The sequence below is a fragment of the Bubalus bubalis genome, chromosome 3 (genome assembly GCF_019923935.1).
Source record: "Bubalus bubalis isolate 160015118507 breed Murrah chromosome 3, NDDB_SH_1, whole genome shotgun sequence".
Classification (NCBI taxonomy): Eukaryota; Metazoa; Chordata; class Mammalia; order Artiodactyla; family Bovidae; genus Bubalus; species Bubalus bubalis.
The window spans coordinates 147084119-147096399 of record NC_059159.1 but is presented as its reverse complement, the minus strand read 5'-3'; the positions used below and the strand labels follow the sequence as shown (position 1 = coordinate 147096399).

Genomic DNA, 12281 nt, shown 5'->3' with positions numbered 1-12281 from the left:
TCTCTAACGTTATGCTGATAATCCAGCATGATGTTAATCTTCTATGTGCCTATAAAGGTTAGTAAAAACAGAAATGAACACTATATTAACACATACCAGACCCCTGTTTTACCTCTTTGCACACTCCCAACAGCTCCAGGAGATTCAGTACTTTGCCCAAGGACACTCACATACAGGCAGACCTGTATGTGAACTCTCCCTATCGAGGCAGGGCTCCCACAACAGGCTTGACATAGGCCCCCAGGGAGAGGAAATGCCCAAAGAGATATACACCTGAGGTTGCAGATTTAGGGCAGAAAGAACAGGGCTCTTGTTGAGAAGTGGTGAATCTGTGTGATGAATCCAGGAGACCTCACAGCTACTTCTGTGCATGTTTACAATGTTTTCATAAAGCAAAATTTAAAATAAAACTTAAGTCTGGACGTCTTACCATCCTCTTCTCATTCTCTCATCCCTATTAATTCAGGGAGTCAGCCCACCAGTCCCCTATGGCTTGAACAAAGGTTTCTGCCCTGTGGGCTCCACTCTAAGCTGCTGGAAGAGCCCCAGCACCAGAGGAGTCAGACAACTTCGGGAGAAGTCGCATATGTGAGCACAAGGGTGCCCCACGCAAACCCGGGGTGTCTGACTCCCACCAGGCCCTTCCAACTCCCCCATGAGCCCGTGGGGCCCGAGGCCGCTGACCCAAGTTTCCCCCACCACCATTGTCAGTCAAGGTAAGTCTGAGTGTCTGCCCCATGCAAGTCCTCCCTGCAAAACCTAGGTCCTTGGGACCAAGCGGCGCCTCCATCGCCAGGTAGGAATCATCCAGCCACTCTCCCCCAGTTAACACCCAGGAAGAATGTCCAAGGCACACGCTCAGCAATGGGGATGTCTGCCCCGGACAAAGGTTACTTGTGTCCCCCAAGCCACCCGCACCAGTCTTGACTCCTCAGGAAGGGCGCTGCGTACCCAGCACCGCTGGACACTGAGCGACCCGAGACCTCTGTCAACAGCTCCTCTGAGGTGGACCGCGCCTGACTCCGGGGGAAAAATAAAATCAAAGACCCCACGGACAGGGCGTACCAAACCCGCCCGCCCTCTCCCGGCTTTCCGGAGCCTCTATCTCTTGGACTTAGCAGCCAGAGGCGGGATAGCTCACCACAAGCACTGAAAAACTGTCACCACGTCCAAAAATTCGACAGCGCGGCTCAGAAGTACGCTACCCACAACACCTCGGGGTGGTGACTACAATACCCAAAATTCCCCGGGGCGCGAGATCGCACAACCCTAAACGCTCCAGAGCTGAAGACCGTGCTCAGTGAGCTAGGGGCGTGGGACTACACTACCCACAATGCCCCGGGGAGAGGGCATGCCTCCCAACTGGACCTGGCTCTTCAACTATAGTACTCTCTCGCTCAAGTTTCAGAATTACAGTCTCTTGTGCCCTTGGAGAAATTGTGAAAAATTAGACAAGAGCTTCCCTGGTGGCTCAGGCGGTAAAGAATCCGCCTGCAATGTGGGAGACCTGGGTTCGATTCCTGGGTTGGGAAGATCCCCTGGAAAAGGGCATGGCATCCCTCTCCAGTATTCTGGTCTGGAGAATCTACGTGGACAGAGGAGCTTGGCGCGCTACGGTCCATGGAGTCGCAAAGAATCGGACACGACTGAGCGACTTAGCACAGCATACAAGTTTACAGAGTAGACAAGATGTGGGGGTGGTGGTTGATGGCTTTGTGGTGGAGTGTGTGTTTCTCATTTGAGATCCCTGTTTCAATCCCTGGCACCTCCATCTTCATGGGGTTTCCCAGGTGGCGCTAGTGGTAAAGAACCCTCTGTCAGTGCAAGTTAGATGTAAGAGGCGTGCATTTCATCCCTAGGTTGGGAAGATTCCCTGGAGAAGGGCACTGGGCAACCCACTCCAGTATTCTTGCCTGGAGAATTCCATGGACAGAGGAGCCTGGCGGGCTGCAGGCCATAGTGTCGCAGAGTTCGCCTGACTGAAGCGATTTAGCACAATTAAAGTCAAAGTGACTTTCAGGTAGATGAGATGGGTTGTTCAAGTGAGCACTAAAATCTTCCTTTTTTAACTTTGTTTTTTTAAACGAAGGGTCCTGTTAGTTTTTAGTCACCTGGATGTGTACCTGTCCTTCATACTACAGATTCGCCCAACTGTTTTTATATTTTAATAACAGCATGTAATGAATGTACTTCTAAAATATGCCAAAAGTCTTGGGATTTTTCCTTTTTTAAACAGGAAAATTCTGAAGTTTATTAATAATAATAATTATTTAAAGAAAACGAAGAAAAACTAAGCTTGAAGACATTTAAGGCTATAATAACTAAAATTAAAATTATTTTACTAATACAAAAAAATCTGATTAGATGTAACAGAGTAGGAAGCTTAAAAACATTTTGAAGTGTTTATAAACAGACATACTGTTTTTCTAGAAATTTGACAAAAATGTTTTCAAATTACTTCCTATTTACTCAATACTCAAAATGAAGTAATGGGAACCAGATTTAACCTCTTGCCTAAAACAACTTTAAAAAGAATGAAATATGTGAAATAACACTTCTGAAGACATTGGACATAAGACAATGAAGAGCAATGGACCCTGAGAAATGGGTAAGGAGCCAGGTGAGCCTTAAGAAATTTCAGGTAACAGGACAGAAAGGGCAATCAGAGTGGAGGAACTTCTTCCTCAAGTATCAGTTGAGTGCCTACCAACAGTTGAGTGCAACTCCCAGGAAAGAAACTGAAAAAGATTAGTGGAAAATGCCTGAGCACACATAAGGCCAGGAATAGTGCCTGTACCTGCCAGACAGAATGGAAATCTTCATATTCACATGGCGAGGAATCAAAGTACTCACAAGGATTTTTGCCTCAATTAGAGGGGCAAAATTAGGCCAAAATGCTTGATTGAGAAAATCTTTATGTTAAATTTAGGGGAGAAATATGTAAAATGTTTCAGAAATCTTAAAAGTCACTTTCATTTTTACATGAATCCTATAAGCAGAAATATACATATTCTTATATAAATAAAATCTCAAAGAAGGCTAAATTCAAGGTTTTCCATAAAATAAGCAGTAACTTTAAAGTAATTCAAAGAGCATTTGCATATATTTCAACACCACAAAGTAATTCTAATATTTATTTGGATGACTATACTGATGATATTTATTTAAAAATGGTGGTAAATAGCAGTCAGAATGGCCATCATCAAAAAGTCTACAAACAATAAATGCTGGAGAGGGTGTGGAGAAAAGGGAATGCTCTTGCACTGTTGGTGGTAATATAAATTGATACAGCCACTATAGAAGACTTTATGGAGATTCCTTAAAAAACTAGGAATAAAACCACCGTATGACCCAGGAATCCCACTCCTAGGAATATACCCTGAGAAAACCAAAACTGAAAAAGACACATGTATCCCATTGTTCTTTGCAGCACTATTTATAATAGCTAGAACATGGAAGCAACCTAGATGTCCATCAACAGATGAATGGATAAAGAAGTTGTGGTACATATACACAATGGACTATTACTCAGCATAAAAAGGAACATATTTGAGTCAGTTCTGATGAGGTTGATGAACACAGAACCTATTATTATACAGAGTGAAGTGAGTTAGAAAGAGAAAGATAAATATGTATTTATAATAATATTACATATTATTTATATTATATAATAGAATATTATATTGTTTATATTATAAATATTTATTATTATCTAGAATATGAGTATTCTAATGCATATATACATAATCTAGAAAAATGATACTGAAGAATTTATTTACAGGGCAGCAATGGAGAAACATTTGAAGTGACTTAGTAGTAGTAGTAGTAATGGAGAAACAGACACCGAGAATAGACTTATGGACATGGGGAGAGGGGAGGAGAGGGTGAGATGTATGGGAAGAGTAACATGGAAACTTACACTACCATATGTAAAATAGAAGGCCAACGGGAATTTACTGTATGGTTCAGGAAACTCAAACAGGGGCTCTGTATTGATCTAAAGGGCTGGGATGGGGCGGGAGATGGGAGAGAGGTTCAAAAGGGAGGGGATATATGTATACTTACTGCTGATTCATGTTGAAGTTTGACAGAAAACAAAATTCTGTAAAGCAGTTATGCTTCAATAACAAAATAAATTTTTTTAAAAGAACAAAAATGGTAGTAAATAATAAAACCCAATTTCCTCTATTATTAGCATTTTAATATAAAACTGTAATGTGACAGTAACGCAAGTCAGCTAAATGGTACTAAAGGGAAAGTCATAAAGTAACCAGGAAGGGGGAGAGGGAAGAAAATTTTAAAAGGCGATTTCAAATCAGTTTGGTAAGCTTGAGAAAAATAGTTATTTGGGGGAAATTAAGCTAGCTCACAAAACAAATACAAAGCTTTAACACCTGGGAATTAATGTTACAAATTTGTTAAATAGAACTTTAGTATCTACCCACAGTAATGTGTTTTTGACCCACTGATTGATAAAGTAAGGCATATATGAATTATTTTCCTGTGATTAATAATAGCAACTAATGATCTTTTTTTCTCACTAGCAGGGTCTTCTCACAAGTCACAATGCAAGGTTAGGTTAAGTGGAAATGTCGAAGTTAAATTACCTTTGCCAAGATGACTTCTTGGAGAAAGTTTTTAATTGGATAGTACCTTGATTAATAAATCCACCGAGAAAACACTGCCATGTACCAGCACGTTGGAAAATAAACAATCTTTGTAAATTGAAAAAATAAAAGAGATATCAGAGACCTAATGTGAAATGTAAATTATTTTGAAAACCATTTTGTGGTATGGAAGGTCTTTACATGCATTACACTAAAGCAGCGACCATCAAAAAACGAATGTCTCAAGGCAACAGTGCCAGGACAAGTATGTTCATACTCCTTGGTGGATATCTCTCATCTGTCTGGACTGAAATTCAGCTGAAGAGACTAAGTCTCCTGTTTAGAGAGAAAAGGACATTACTGTAAACATTATTGGTGGCTTAAGTTTTGAAGGGGCTTCCCTCATAGATGAGTTGGTAATGAATCTGCCTGCAATGAAGGAGGCCAGGGTTTGATTCCTGGGTCGGGAAGATCCTCTAGAGAAGGAAATGGCAAACCACTCCAGTATCCTCACCTGGAGAATCCCATGGACAGAGCCTGGCAGGCTACAGTCCATGGGATCGCAAGAGTCAGACACAACTTAGTGACTAAACCACCACCAAGCTTTGAAACCACAGAAGAAAATTTAAGGAGCTACTATAAGCCACAGGGAAAACTTACAGACTGTGTGGTATGAGGGATCCTATCACCAAAGGATCAAGAGTATCTGGTTTTGTAAGTTTTTCATCCATAACTGAGGTTGGTCCTGCTGTGGCTGCAAAATCTCATTCAACTGATGAACAAGTGAGTTAGCCATAATGCGCCATAACCAAAGAGAAATCTGGAAAATCTGGCACTGTGAAGAGACTGTTCGTTGGTGCAATTAAAGAAGATACTAAGGAACATCAGCTTAGAGATTACGGCAAGGAGTATGGAAAAGTTGATGTCATTTGAGGTAATTACCGTTAGGCAGTTTGGAAACAAAAGAGGCATTGTGTTTATTATTTTCTTTTTTATTTTTTGACTGCACAACATATCATTCAGCTCAGTACCAGAAAAATAAATAACCCAATCAAAAAGTGGGCAGAACAATCTTGAGAAAGAAGAATCAAGCTAGAGAAATCAACCTTCCTGACTTCAGACTATACTACAAAGCTATAGTCATCAAAACAGTATGGTACTGGCACAAAAACAGAAATATAGACCAATAGAACAAGATAGAAAGTCCAGAGATAAACCCATGTACCTCTGGATACCTTATTTTTTTTACAAAGGAGGCAAGAATACACAATGGGGCAAAGACAGTCTCTTCAATAAGTGCTGCTGGGAAAACTGGACGGCTATGTGTTAAAGGATGAAATTAGAACACTTCCTAACACCATACAAAAAGATAGACTCAAAATGGATTAAAGACCCAAAGGTAGAGACCAGAAACTATAAAACTCTTAGAAGAAAATGGGCAGAACACTCTATGACACAAATCACTGCAAGATCCTCTATGACCCACCTCCTAGAGCAACAGAAAAGAAACAAAAATAAACAACTGGTACCTAATTAAACTTAAAAGTTTTTGCACAGCAAAGGAAACTGCAAACAAAGTAAAAACACAAGCCTCAGAATTGGAAAAAAATAATAGCAAACAAAACTGACAAAGGATTAATTTCAAAAATATATAAGCAGCTCATACAACTCAGCTAGAGAAGGAAATGGCAACCCACTCCAATATTCTTGCCTGGAAAATCCTATGGACAGAAGAGCCTGATGGGCTACAGTCCATGGGGTGGCAAGAGTCAGACACTACTTAGCGACTAAACAACCATACAACTCAATATGAGAAAAACAAACAACCCAATCAAAAAGTGGGGAAAAGACCTAAACAGACATTTCTCCAAAGAAGACATACAGATGGATAATAAACACATGAAAAGATGCTCAGCATCCTTCATTATTCAATTCAGTCGCTCAGTTGTGTCCAACTCTTTGCAACCCCATGAACTGCAGCATGCCAGGCCTCCCTGTCCATCACCAACTCCCGGAGTCCACCCAAACCCATGTCCATTGAGTCAATGATGCCATCCAACCATCTCATCCTCTGTCGTCCCCATCTTCTCTTGCCCTCAATCTTTCCCAACATCAGGGTCTTTTCCAATGAGTCAGTTATTCGCATCATATGGCCAAGGTATTGGAGTTTCAGCTTCAACATCAGTCCTTCCAATGAACACCCAGGACTGATCTCCTTTAGAATGGACTGGTTGGATCTCCTTGCAGGCCAAGGGACTCTCAAGAGTCTTATCCAACACCACAGTTCAAAAGCATCAATCTCCTGTGCTCAGCCTTCTTTATAGTCCAACTCTCACATCCATACATGACCACTGGAAAAACCATAGCCTTGACTAGATGGACCTTTGTTGGCAAAGTAATGTCTCTGCTTTTGAATATGCTATCTACGTTGGTCATAACTTTCCTTCCAAGGAGTAAGCATCTTTTAATTTCATGGCTGCAATCACCATCCTCAGTGATTTTGGAGCTCAGAAAAATAAAGTCTTCCACTGTTTACCCATTTATCTGCCATGAAGTGATGGGACTGGATGCCATGATCTTAGTTTTCTAATGTTGAGCTTTAAGCCAACTTTTTCACTCTCCACTTTCACTTTCATCAAGAGGCTCTTTAGTTCTTCTTCACTTTCTGCCATAAGGGTGGTATCATCTGCATATCTGAGGTTATTAATATTTCTCCTGGCAATCTTGATTCCAGCTTGTGCTTCCTCCAGCTCAGCATTTCTCATGATGTACTCTGCATATAAGTTAAATAAGCAGGGTGACAATATACAGCCTTGACGTACTCCTTTTCCTATTTGGAACCAGTCTGTTGTTCCACGTCCAGTTCTAACTGTTGCTTCCTGATCTGCATACAGGTTTCTCAAGAGGCAGGTCAGGTGGTCTGGTATGCCCATCTCTTTCAGAATTTTCCACAGTTTATTTTCATTCACACAGTCAAAGGCTTTGGCATAGTCAATAAAGCAGAAATAGATGCTTTTCTGGAACTCTCTTGCTTTTTCCATGATCCATCAGATGTTGGCAATTTGATCTCTGGTTCCTCTGCCTTTTCTAAAACCAGCTTGAACATCTGGAAGTTCACAGTTCACGTATTGCTGAAGCCTAGCTTGGAGAATTTTAAGCATTACTTTACTAGCATGTGAGATGAATGCAGTTGTGTGGTAGTTTGAGCATTCTTTGGCATTGCCTTTCTTTGGGATTGGAGTGAAAACTGACATCATCAAAATCTACAAACAATAAATGCTGGAGACGGTGTACAGAAAAGGGAACTCTCTTGCACTGTTGGTGGGAATTGAAGACAATACAGCCACTATGGAGAACAGTATAGAGGTTCCTTAGAAAACTAGGAATAAAACCATCATATTACTCAGCAATCCCACTACTAATCATATACTCTGAGGAAACCAAAAAATTGAAAAAGACACATGTACTCCAAAGTTCACTGCAGCTCTATTTACAATAGCTAGGACATGGAAGTAACCTAGATATCCATTGACAGATGTATGGATAAAGAACCTGTGGTATATATATATATAATGGAATATTACTCAGCCATTAAAAGGAATGCATTTGACTCAGTTCTAATAAAGTGGATGAACCTGGAGTCTATTATATACAGTGAAGTAAGTCAGAAAGAAAAAAACCAGTATCACATTTTAACACATATATATGGAATCTAGAAAGATGGTACTGATGAACCCATCTGCAGGACAGCAATGGAGACACAGACATAGAGAACAGACAGGTAGACACGGTGGGGGGTGGAATGAGAAGGTGGGATAAATTGAGAGAGTAGCATTAAAACATATATATTACCATATGTAAAATAGATAGGCAGTGGGAATTTGCTGTATGATTCAGGGAGCTCAAATCCAATGCTCTGTGACAACCTAGAGGTGGGATGGAGTGGGAGGTAGGAGAGAGGTTTAAGAGGGAGGGGGACATATGTATGTAGTCATAGATGTGCTGTGCTTAGTCACTCAGTCATGTCTGACTCTTTGTGACCCCATGGGCTGTAGCCCGCCAGGCTCCTCTGTCCATGGGATTCTCCAGGCAAGAATACTGGAGTGGGTTGCCATGTCCTCCTCCAGGGGATACTCCCAACCCAGGGATTGAACCCAGTTCTCCTGTATTGCAGGCAGATTCTTTACCATCTGAGCCACCAGGGAAGTCATAGGTAGTCATAGGTATACATATGTATGTCCCCCTCCCTCTTAAACCTCCTTCCTACCTCCCATTCCATCCCATCCCTCTAGGTTGCCACAGAGCACTATGATTGGCTTCCCTGGTGGCTAAGACAGTAAAGAATCCACCTGCAATTCGGGAGACCTGGGTTTGATCCCTGGGTTGGGAAGATCCCCTAGAGGAGGGTATGGCAACCCACTTCAATATTCTTGCCTCAAGAATCCCCATGGACAGAGGAGCCTAGCAGGCTGCACTCTATGGGGTCACAAAGAGTCAGACATGACTGAGCAACTAAGCACAGCATAGCACATACCTTTGACTGGTTCATGTTGATATATAGCTGAAACCAACACAATATTATAAGGCAATTATCCTCCAGTTAAAAATAAATTTACATGAAAAAAAAGAATCCACCTGCCAATGCAGGAGACGCAGGTTCAATCCCTGGGTTGGGAAGGAAATGGCAACCCACTCCACTATTCTTGCCTGCAAAATCCCATGGACAAAGGAGCCTGGCAGTCCACAGCCCATGGGTGCCGGGAGCCAGCACAGGAGATCCCACCCATGACAAGGTCATGTGGAGGAGACCTGACAGGCAAGGCGGATCAGGACTCGAGGGACTCCCTGGACCTGCTCGAGCATCTACCCCAAAACCAAAATCTGTCTGTCTACTGTTTACTATATTATGCCTTTCACCAACTCTTCTGACATTAACAGGGGGCTATCCCCAACCACCTTTCTCTGAAGAAAATCAACTTAGGGCTCTAGTTAATAAGTCTGAGCATGAAAAGAATATTTCCATTCAAATCCCTCTGTTGGCATTCTAGCTTGCTTGGCAGGTTTATCCATACTCTTGCAACTAACGCAACATCCCAACCATGACCTTCGAGCGGTGAAAAAGTTTTATTAAAATAATACTGCATTGTTGAGCCAATGCTTGCTTACCCATTGTGTGCCTGGGAGTACATTAGTTGATATAGTTGGAATGTAGAAAAAACAAGTAATAGCCTTGGCATTAGCAACATTAGACCTTTGAGTTAATAAGTTCTTTCTTTGTTGTAACCCACTACACTTTTGCTCCGTAAGAATGTAACTTCATTTAGTACTTTCTGCATGACTCTGCATCTTTCACTTCTGGAAATGTGTAACTCAGGGTATAAAAGCTCCTTTTGAAAATAAAGTTACAGACCCGCTTCACCTAAGCTTGGTCTCTCCGTGTCATCTCTTTTGCTGACGCCATTCATCCCGAGGGTATCCCTGGACTCTGCTGAGGCTGGACCCCGGCACATGGGGTCACAAAAGAGTCAGACATGACTTAGCGACTAAACAACAACCACCACCACAGAGTTAGGATGCTATTGTACATTTATGATTTAGTAAAATAAAGGGAAAAATGCATTTTGAATTTCAGCAAAACCTTCCTCCCAGATTCTTCCTCCTACCACTAAAAAATACTGGACATAACACAAGTATAGGCAGAATCTGAATGTAACAGGAAGAAGGAAGACTGTCATTGGGCCATGGGATGTGAGGCTGCATACAGTAGTGGATTCTCTGTTTCTATTGCCCCTTATATATACTGGGACAGATTGCTGAAGAAGCCTCCAAGCAGGAACAGCCCAACAAGGCATGGACCAAAAAACCTCCAAGAAAAAGAAAACTTTGTTCCCCCTAGCCAAAGACTAGGAAAACATTTGTTTAACATAAGAAAACTTTTTTGGCAATACTCACTCTCCTCTAACCAAGAACAGATGAAAAAACTTCATCCTGCTTCATAGTTTCATAGAGCCAAGCAGAGGCTGATCTTCCACTTATCATCCTCCACCTTACAAGCTGCCCTCCAGCTTCAAATGGTATCAGTAGGCTGGGTTGAGAGTTGATTTTCCATCCTTCACTAGGGTAAACAGGCAGTGCTCCAATTCCACCACTTTCTTACCTTCACACCTAGAGCAGTGTTAAGTGGAGTCCTACAGCAATTTGAACCTCCTCCTCACCTGACAGTAACAAAACTTAATGACAAGATACAATAATGAGGCTACTCACACTACACTAATACCTGCTCCCTCCCTACCCCATCCCACCGCCAATCAGCAAGACCTAGTGTCTGCACGCATATCCAGCATCTACACTGAACAAAGCAATGCAGTTCAGTTCTGATCCAGTGAGTAATCCATTCTCCCCCACTCCACCCAATGTATCAGCAGAGTCCAAGACGGAGCTAAACCTCCACCTCCACCTGCCAGCAGTGAGATTAAACAGGCAGAGAGTAAAGCACAGTTAGTAAGCAGTTCACTCACCCTAAAACCCCATCAAGAGGACCCCTAGGGAACCTGAGCCTTCACCCTAGGTGGCATTAGTAAGGCAGAACAAGATGGTGCTAGGGAGGGTAGTCATCACTCTGCTTCAGTCCTCTCCTGGTACCAGTGGGTCAATTGGGAAAGTGAGTTTCCATTCCCCTGGGATTAATGAGGCAAAGTAAGATGATGTGTGGTGGGTCTAACTAGCACTTTGCTTGCCCCTCTTTCTCCAAGTGTCAGTGGTGCCAACCAAAACCTTCACTCAGAGGCAGTAAGCAGATGTGAACTGGTGACCCACATAGGCTTGAAAGATACCTATCCACTGCAGTGGCACAGTGTAAGTGCTCCATTTTGCCAAGGAAGTGTTTCTGGGGCCCAGTGGGAAGCTGAACAGCTGCATTCAGCTGGTCTTTATTTTAAACCCCAACTCCTAAAAAAAGAAGAAGATAGAGTCCAGAGGCTCCTATCTAGTATCAATTATCCACAAATGGCAAGACAATCAAACCCCAGAATGAATCAAATAATGAAATTTGATTATAAAAACACTTTAAGAAGCAAGTACAAAGAAGCAAGTACAAAGTCTTTGAAACAAATGAAAAAATAGAAAATCTGAGAAATGAGATAAGTTGTTTTTAAAAAGCAAATGAAGTGCCTCCTTGTCCCTAAAGGCTTCTCACATCTCTGGCTGACTATCACTCCTGGTGCTGTGAGCTACCACGGATCTACCAACCTAGACAGCATATTAAAAAGCAGAGACATTACTTTGTCAACAAATGTCCATCTAGTCAAAGCTATGGTTTTTCTAGTAGTCATGTATGGATGTGAGAGTTGGACTATAAAGAATACTGAGCACCGAAGAATTGATGCTTTTGAACTGTGGTGTTGGAGAAAATTCTTGAGTCCCATGGACAGTAAAGAGATCAAACCAGTCGATCCTAAAGGAAATCAGTCCTATTTATTGGAAGGGCTGATGTTGAAGCTGAAGTTCCAATACTTTGGCCACCTAACGCGAAGAATTGACTCATTGGAAAAGATCCTGATGCTGGGAAAGACTGAAAGCCAGAGGAGAAGGGAACAACAGAGGATGAGATGGTTGGATGGCATCACCGACTCAATGGACATGGGTTTGAGCAAGCTCTGGGAGTTGGTGATGGAC

At 42.0% G+C, this 12281-nt stretch overlaps 1 protein-coding gene across 9 annotated transcripts in view; it reads right to left on the bottom strand.

Moving 5' to 3' along the window:
* ZNF169 (zinc finger protein 169) overlaps positions 1-12281 on the bottom strand; it is a 97429-nt gene that overhangs the window by 51351 nt on the left and 33797 nt on the right. The window contains exon 1 of one of the 9 annotated variants that reach the window (XM_025282087.3): positions 1142-3097. The exons of 6 other annotated variants lie outside the window; for them this stretch is intronic. The gene's annotated coding sequence lies outside the window, so the exon portion shown is untranslated. Of the gene's footprint in view, positions 1-951; positions 1101-1141; positions 3098-12281 lie in introns of those variants that run through there. 2 more of the 9 variants (XM_006067974.4, XM_025282091.3) reach the window with 2 other exon arrangements.